Source organism: Notamacropus eugenii, chromosome 5, assembly GCF_028372415.1.
Source record: "Notamacropus eugenii isolate mMacEug1 chromosome 5, mMacEug1.pri_v2, whole genome shotgun sequence".
Lineage (NCBI taxonomy): Eukaryota > Metazoa > Chordata > Mammalia > Diprotodontia > Macropodidae > Notamacropus > Notamacropus eugenii.
This window is the reverse complement of record NC_092876.1, coordinates 131,553,518-131,563,079: the sequence shown is the minus strand read 5'-3', so window position 1 is coordinate 131,563,079 and position 9,562 is coordinate 131,553,518. Positions and strand designations below refer to the sequence as shown.

The 9,562-nt window shown below is 38.2% G+C and overlaps 1 long non-coding RNA gene across 1 annotated transcript; it reads left to right on the top strand.

The window, feature by feature from the left end:
- The first annotated feature begins 218 nt into the window (after window positions 1–218).
- LOC140505188 (uncharacterized) lies at window positions 219–8,626 on the top strand. Its single transcript, XR_011967411.1, has 3 exons — window positions 219–624; window positions 5,227–5,292; window positions 6,226–8,626. It is a non-coding gene; the product is annotated as an uncharacterized lncRNA (long non-coding RNA).
- The last annotated feature ends 936 nt before the right edge of the window (window positions 8,627–9,562 follow it).

Sequence of the window (9,562 nt, the reverse complement as noted above, 5' to 3'; positions counted from 1 at the left end):
TTGAGGCAGGGAGATAACCTCCTCCACACCACCTCTGTCTTAGTTCCTACAAAACATTGGTGCCACTAAGTTAATAATGTCCACCTATGGCATGACAACTGGATGTGCTCTTTCATCTTCCACTAGCCTGAGTCCAGAAGTTCAGTTAGTCAATTAATTATTTATTAAATACTTAATATGTGCCAGGCATTGTGCTAGTCACTCCTTGATTCTAGGAGCATCAAGCTGAAATCTGCTCCTCTGAAAACTCTACCCATTACTTCTGACTTTTCCCTCTAGGAACAAACTGGAAAAGTCATTAAGAAGCCAAGTAATTATCCCCAAATCACAAAGTTCACAGCTAGAAAGTGTCAGCAAGAGTCAAACCCATGTCTCTTGACCCAAACCAAACAGTTTTTACACTTAAGGCTGCTGTCCCCATGTTTGTATGACTAGTGCTCTCCAAGTATCCAGACCCTCCTGTGTTTCCTCTCAATCTTTCCTCTTTGCGGTAGGTCTGGCTCAACTGATGGGACCAGACTCAAAAATGTTTCAGCCAGAGGCAGACAGCCAAGGAGGAAATTGGCAAAACTTCACTGGAGAGATCCCGCCATGATGACAGTCATCAATTCAGAAGCTGCATGAGTGAGTATACATTTTTGAATACAGAATGATCTACATCTTCTATTTTTGATCATTCCATTTTGTGCCATTCAGGTTAATCATGGTCCTTGTTAAAAATAACGTGGCATCTCAGTGTGTTTGAGGCAAGGGGTTCTTTGTAATTGTTTCTTCAGGCTTTGAAAATGTACTGGGAGAAGATCTGAATCCTTCTTAAACTGTGTAGGATAGAGATGAGCTCATACCTCACCCATTTGTGCTTGTGTAACTGTTCCTCTCTACAGGATAATGATGTGTCCTCTAAACTGTACAGGGGGGTAAGTCACCTTACCTGCTAGAGAAAGTCCGCCATTCCCCAGGTGGAAGGCAAGAACAGCTGCTTCAAGCAACTTTTAATCATTAAACAAGCTTTATTAAGCACCTATCTATTAAAAGTCACTGTGTTAGGCAAACAAAGATAAAATGAAAAATAATTCCTACCCTGAAGGAGCTTACGTTTCGGGGTGGGGGCATCAGTGGGTGGAGCATATAAAATATACAGTGATAAGTAAATATGAAATATGTGCAAAGTAACATGGAAGGGGTAGAAAATTGGGAAAGAAGGGAATAGGAAAGGCTTCATGTAGGAGGTTGCACATTGACTGAATCTTGAAGAGAACTAGGAATTCCAAGAGGCAGAATTAAGGAGGAAGAGCATTCCAAGCATGAGGGAAAGCCAGTCAAAGGCAGAGAGATCAGAGGTGGTGGTTTGGGGTTGCTGGGAACCCTAACGGCAGGGTAATATCCACTTGGAAAGAATTCACTCAAACCTTCCTCCAGTCAAAGTAGCAAGGTTTATTGTAACACCAATAGTAAGGGTGAGAATCTTAGGAATCTGCAATTTAAAGGGGATAAGAATGATGCTTTTATACAAAAAAGGGACAGTGAGAAGATCTAGATGGGATTAAAGAATAGTAAATAGCCTGGGGTGAGCCAGAGGCAACAGAGAAAGGAATAAAGTAGTCTGGTTTGGATAAAGAGCAACTGTGAAAGGAGTATTAAATAGTCTGGGGCTGGCCCCATGCCTTGGGTGAGATGCCAGTAATCTAGGCTGCTGAAATGCATAGGAAAAGTCAGGGTCTGGGTTGTTTTCAAAGACATAATCTTTTCCTTTTAGGGGTCCAGTCCTGTCACCCCATCATATCCACTGAAACTTCTAGAGTAGGACAGTGAGATGGTAAGATTCCTGGCTTGAGGAATGTCATTTTGGCAACTATGTGAAAGATGGGTTGGAGTAGGGAGAAACTGGGGTGGGGAGAACAATGACAAGGTTATTGCAATCACTCAGGTGAGAGATGATGAGGGCCTGAACTGGATTGGTGACTTTTCAACTAATTCGAAAACAAGGCAAACAAGATTTTTCACTTTTTCTCCTTCACCCATGAAACCAATCCATAGGTAAGACTTGGGAGTGGGGTGTTAATTCCACAATGTCAGGGAGTTGTGAAATCCAAACCTTACCCTCTGTCTCCTCTTCACCTTTCCCATTAATATCATTCTAGTTTAAGCCTCATCACCTCTGGCCTGCTTAGCCCAGTGAATCTTCTGGTGTGCTTTTAATCTTTAAATTGTTTTCCTTTCTGGGCCAATGGAGGCCAATTCACAGAGAAAAACTAGCTGAGCAGCTTCAGATGATCCTGGCAGGAGAGAGAAATTACTCCTCCCACCCTCATCTGGGGTTGAGATAAACCTCTAGATATTTTGGATGAGGGCTGGAGTCACAAGACAGGATACAGAGACACTTTGTACTTTTTAAATGCTGCCTTTTTGATGCCTTCCTCTGATCTCAAACTGGATCCTTCTCCAAAATGTAAGCATCAGAGGCAGAGAACAAAGCCGTCAGACCATGTACAGCAAGGTAACGAGAGGGAAGTCGATATACCCCAGATATGCTTCTGAACAGGAGCAGATAGCACATCATCTGCCAGGTTTATTCAGAGCCAATAAGGACTGCAGCTGCTGGAGTTTCGGAAGATGGTAAAACTCAAGGAATTTCCTCTATGTCACTTTTTAAAAATTTAGTAACATGAGAAGGGGAAAGAAATGAGAATTCTTCTCTTTCTTCATCCTAGGAGCTACTTATACATATGTGCTGCGGGAATTTTCCTAGTCTACACTCAAAGATATGGGAAGAAGTTGAGAGGGGCATTTGGAGAAGGAGATGGTTGTGGCACCAAAGTCCATACAAGGGTGCTTAGTTTAGCTTTCTTTTTTTTTGTTCTATGAACAATATTATGTGATCGTAGCATACTTAGACCTTATATCTAGGAAATATTGAGAAGTGTTCTGAGAAAATGTAATGTTTCATGAGGTACAGACTCAACCAGCTTTAGAAAGCAAATTTTACATTTCAGTATTTTGAGTAATATTCTTATTCAATCACCTAGAATTAAATTGCAACCAGGACAAGAAGAAGTTAATAGATTTCTCCCAGGGAGAGGTTATAAAAGCTAAGCACTGAGTAACTACGTTGGGGAGAGCAGCCTAGGTAATTGAAACTGAGTAACTTCCAATCAAATTATCCAATTAGGTCACACTATTAGAAGAGGCTACCAGGGCCATAAGGTCTACCCTCCTCATCAAAGTCACTGTTGACTTTGAGTATAATATAATGGGGAAGATTGACCTAGGAGTCAAGAGAGTTGGGATCAGCCATCCCACAAACTAGCTCCATGACTGAGCAATTCTGTTATCTTCTTTGGGCCTTATAAAACATAGTGACTGGAAGAGACGCTCTCCAAGGACCCTTCAAGCTGAAAGTCTATAACCTTCCCCATGACAGCCTACATTGATCTCTCCTCTCTTATTTCTATAGCACTCAATTATTTTGGCAACATTTACTTGGCATTTATCATATACTACTTTGTGTTGGTATTAGTCAGTACAGGTCTTGTCTTCCAAATTACATTGCTGGTTCCTAGAGTTCAGGGATGGTATCTTAACTCCTTTTGCATCCCCAGAGACCAGCATGGAGCCTCAATCCAGTTCTCCTTCAAATGTTAAATGCTAAAGATGAAAGGATAACAATCATGATCATGATTTCTAAGATATGTTCATGATATGAGGCTGGGAATAATAAAAAGTGAAATTAAGGAAATTTAAGATAGTCCCTGTTCTCAAGGAGATTACAGTCCTACACTCATCAAGTCATTGCTTCTCCTTGAGGAGGGCCTTGAATATTAAGTCGAGGGATTTGAATTTTATCCTATAGATAATTTTGAACTACTTAAGGTTTATGTATACTCATTGCATAGCAGAACACCTAGGATAGTGGGCACTAATTAGATGCTAGTAAATTGATTGATTGAGCAGAGGAACACTATGAATAAAACTGTTACAAAGAGAGGCAGCAGTGGAGATGGATATGTAGATATGCTACAACACAAAGATGGCCAAAGATGACTTACCAAAAGAAGTGGAATAAATGATATCATACAAGAGATGAGTGACCACAAAAGGAGGGCTGCTTATATAAGAAGAGTATGAGACAATAGCTGTACAGCTCACATGTTGTGCTGGTATCCATGTACTAGAGTAAAAGACTGTAATGTTAATTATGTTAATGAGAGTTAAAGATCTTCCCCACCTATTAATGGGCCCGCCCATTAAGGGAAACTTGATTAGAGGAGATTTGTTTTGTAGGAAGGCTCACACTTTTTGCTAATTTCTAATGAGGCACTGGTTCTCAAGGGTTGTGAGGCCCTTCAGCTCTGAAAAGTGTATAAATACTCTGAGGTGATGTTTTGTTTTGGGGGCTTACTCATTGGATGTGTTTATTTGGCCAGATGAGATTCTGGGTAGCCACTAAGGAGCCCCCTCAGCTTTGAAAACCCAGATGTTGTTGTTTCTCTCTTAGGTAACTATATATGTGTGTAATGGTCAGACAGTTGATCTGTGATGTATGTATTGCTTATGGTCCAAGAGTTGGAAGCCCAGTCTGTTGGTCTTTATTTCTCTGTTTGTATTTTCTCTGAAGTTTAGGGTGCTGACTTTTTCCCCTGAACTAAGTAAATGAAATACGTGTTTGATTAAAGTTGATTGTTGACCCCTCAAAAGTTGCTTTTGATTTAGAAAAGCAGATCTAAGAACCTGTATAACAGGCCCTCCTGTGTATGCCAGGGTCCTTGCTGTTACAAAGACCTAGAGAAGTTTCCTAAAATGATGGGTGGACATTTATAGAGCATGGATAGAAGGACATAAATAAGAGTAAACAAGGTGACAAGGCATGGATGGATTGTATTTTGCATTGCTGGAGGAAGTCCTCATATCAATGAGATTACAGATTCACTAAAGTGTTAAAATATAATGGAAATCAGAGACTAAATAAATGTGGAAGAAGTCTATTAGTTCAAAGCCCTTAATGCAATTTTACCCATACAAAGTGTCCAACATCCAAACTGCAAGAAAATGCGCAGGAAAGTGAAGACTCTTTGACAGGGTCTGTCTGTCACCTCCTATTGTCATGGGTCATGATTTTTGACCCAAGTGCCTCAGATCATAGAGAATGGTTCAGAATGTGATGTCTTCCAACTGTACAACCCAGATGCAATGGACATGGTCATAACTTCTCTCTTTTTTCTCTGGCAGATCCCTGGCAAATCAGAGCACAACACAGCTCAGGAGACTAGAGTCACCCAGGGATACCAGAACTCAGTAAGTTATACTGCTCTATCACATTTTAGCACACAGTTTTGTCTTTGCACGGTAAATACCAATTCAAAGACCTAGACTCTCCCTACTTTTATGTAAAATTTACAGACAGTTTTAGAGCAAGAGAGAGTCTAATGCCTTCCTTAGTGCTATTTGGTGGGTAACTTCCTTCCTGCTCCTATAGATTAACTGTCCTGCCTTCTTGGCTAAAAGAAGACAAGTATCTTATCACTAAATTTGTCTTTGCTTCTGGCTTTTCCCTTAGTTGTTAATTAAATACAACATAGGGAAGTGGTGGATGGGAATGAACCTAGCTGTTCCATTTGCATAATTACAGCCATACCTGCAAACTCATCTATCCCCTGTACCTTTTACTGACATTATCCTCTTCCTCCTCCTCTTATCATCATCATCATCATCACTAATATTTATATGGTACCTACCATGTGCCAGTCATCATACTAAACTATTATTATCACCATGTTACAAATGAGGAAACTGAGGCAAACAGAGGTTAAGTGACTTGTCCAAGCTCACAAAGCTAGTAAATATACAAGGCCACATTTGAATCTGGGTCTTCTGAGTACAGGTCCAGTGTACCACTTAGCTGCTCTACCTGACATTTCCCCTATCTGTCTAATTGCATGGGGGGGGGGAGGTCACTTTTGATGACCTCACATGGTTTTATTTCCCTCCCTACTCCTTCATCCCACATACATGGAAGTGTTTTTCCTGATGCCAACTTGACTTGCTTTTTTTAAGTCTGTATTGGATTCTGGTGATCACTAGATTCTTTCATAAATTCATACATATCAAAATTTTAATAATCAGACCCAGAATTTTACCAGAATTCCTCATGGGCTGAGCTTGGTTTGACTATATTTTAGAAGGCAAAGTAAACATTGTATATTCAATCCTAAAGATGACTCTTACCAGTTCACAGACCTCAACTGAAATTTCTAGAAGACCCCCTCCAACACTCAGTAGGAATGCTCTACTCCATATCAGCATTAAGGAAGGTACTTCCCCTACTCAATGCTTGAAACTACTACATGTGCAGTGAGAGCTTGTAGCAATCAAAGTGTCAAAGCAAGTAAGTAAAAATCTATTGAACTATTAATATAGGAACAATCATGTGCATTCTGTTCTGAAGGATATAAAGGAGAATAATTTTAAGAAACTTATAATTAATCTAGATACAGAGAAAAGACTTAGACAACTGTGTGTCCTGTAGTTAGGAGGCTTGGCTCTGAGTCCTGGCTCTGTCTTTGATCTTGGGTAAATCACTTCACTTCTGCACCTCAGTTTCATCATCTGTAAAAGGAGGGTAATAGTACCAGCACCACCTTTACCACAAGGTAGTTGTGAGGATCAAATGAGATTATGGGAGATTGTGGGTGTAACCCATTGTGTGAACCATAAAGTTCTCTATATTACAATGGTCAATATTGCAAAAATTAGAGTTTAAAATTCCAAGGACAAAGAACAACCATAGCAGTGTCACAAGGAAGTAAGTGCAGGAGTAACTGCCAGATTAATTGCACAATATAATGTGTGGGGGAGGGATGGGAGGAGCGGGAGAGCAGGAAGGAATTTGGAGCTCAACATTTTAAAAGATGAATGTTAAAAAAAAAATTTAACGTAATTTGGAAATAAATATAAATTTAAAAAATGAACTGCACAGATAACAGTTACTACAGGAGTGTTGAGAGGACAGACCACTTCAAGGAGGAAGAAGGCTTCAGGGAGGAGCTGGATTTCAGTCTTAGTAGAGAAAGAAAAAATGCTAACTCTGAAGTGTCAACAGATCCAATTGGGTTCAGTTCCCAGAATCACAGACAATCAGAGATGAAAGGGACCTCAGATACCATATAATCCAACCCTTACCTGACTAGCAGTACTGTCTACAATATCTACCCTTCTTCAAGTGGTTGTTCAGTTTTCATGTGAAACCCTCTATCAAAGAGGACTCACTACCTTTCCAATCAGTCCATTTCCCTTTTGGATAGCTTTAACTGATGGAATGTTTTCTCCTATATCAAGCCTAAATGTGACTGTCCTCAACTTCAACCTATTGAGTTCTATCCTCTGGAGCAAAATAGAACAAATCTATTCCCATTTCTATGTGACAAGCCCTTAAAATGCTTGAAAACAGGTATCATAAACTCCCCTCCCAATTCTCTTCTCCAAGTTAAACATCAACCAGTTTTCCTGTGGCAACCTCTCCAAGAGTTACTCATCAACTTAAGCTCCTAGGTTGGGTCCCCTCAGAAGCAACTTCCCACACACACCCTTCAAGTTATTCTGTAGGTTCTCACTACCAAAACTATAACTTTCTAACCCCCACAATAAGAATTGTGAAAGTATAATTTATGGCCTTTACAGTAGAAATAATTGGCAGAATAAAAAAACATAAATCCATACAAGCAAACCTCAGAGAGAGAAAGGGGGCAGGGAGAGATAGATGATGGTGAATACAAATAGGTAGAATTGAAGAACAATCTGGAATAGGAAAAGCAAAGGCAATAACATTGAAAACAAAAACGTGATCTCCATACAAGCAAAACACATCGATTTCTAACACAGGATGCATGAGACAACTGAAGGATTATAGGCCTCCCAGAATAACACAAGATGTCAAAAAATTTGAATAACATAATACAAGAAATAACATAAGAACACTCCATCCAACTTCCCAACACAGAAAACAAAATGCCAATAGAGAGAATCCACAGATTACCTCCCAAAAAAACCAAACCTGTGCTGCAAACTCCAAGACATATAATGGTTCAATTTAACATTCCAACGTAATGAATAAATTCTGCAAAGAGCAAGGGAAAAGACTTTCAAACATAAAGGAAAAGAAATTCAAATAACATAAGATTATTTTTGTGTACCCACAAGAAACTACAAAAAATAACAAAATAATGTGTTCCATAGGGTAAGGGATCTCAAGATGATATCCAAAGTGACATCTGAAAACCTGAGACTAATCATTCATTTAAAAAAAAAGGGGGAGATGTTTTTAAAAAGGCATTCAAAACATTCCTGAAGAGAAAAATCATATTTTGAACAAACTATTTGCTTTTCGAATCCCCCCAGATAACAAAAACAGAAGAAAGATTTTTTAAAAATACAGCAACCAAGGATAACGACAACAACAAAATAACAAAAAGGAGACCATTAAGAGATTTCTTCCTAAAAGTATAGAAGGAAATATGGGTGAAAGCAAAAGACAAACAGAAATGATCATAGAAAAACAAGTGTGAAGCATCATGGACTAACCCTTACAACATCCAACCTATATATAGGTGAACCAGTGTTTTGTGGTACTAAATTCTAGAAGGCTCATAAAAATGCTCTGGAAGTGGAAGAAAAAGATAGAAGCATATATATGTATATATATATATATATATATATATATATATATAGTATGTATACACACACACATATACATCCTAATAAAGTCAAAAGTTAGAATAGAAAGAAAAGGAAAATAAATAATAAAAGGAATGGGAGGGAGGACCTTTTTTGCAAAAGGGTATGGGACATAAAATTTTTAAAACTAATGGTAAAAGGAGAGAAAAGAGACTTTTCAAGTATATTTAATTGAGAAGGGAAAAAAGAGGGGAAGAATTAAATAACTAGATAAAAGGAAAAAAGAAAGTAATAAGCAAAATTCTAAAATAGGGGAAAAGAGTAACAAATGAGAGGAGGGGAAGCATGAGGTTGAAAGAGAATCCATAGAAATATGGTTGCCTTAAAGAAAATTAAGCCAAAATAACTGAAAAGACAAAGTGGAGAATTTCAAAGAGTTTAAAGTTTACAGAGGAAAAAAAATTATAATTTGAAAAAATAATTATGTTAGAGACAAATGGGAGAAAATATAAACCTAACTCTTATAACTTTCCATGTAAACGGGTTAGACAGTTCAATATCCAATGAAAAAGATAGATTGGATAAGAAATCTGTATAATTTGAAACTTACAAAAAACACATCTAAAAAACAAAGATGTACAGAATAAAAGGGACCAGAAACAAAATTTACTACGTATCCAGTGAATCCAAGAAAGTAGCAGCTGCCATCATACTATCAGACAAAGCAAAACCAAACATTCCCAACATAAAAAGGGATAAACAAAAAGCAACTCTTTATTGAAAGAAACAATGGGCAACAAATATCAATATTAAGCTTATATAGGTATAGAACAAATTACACAGAATAAAATAGATATTATGTAACTGAAAAGCTTCTGCATAAACAAAATTAATG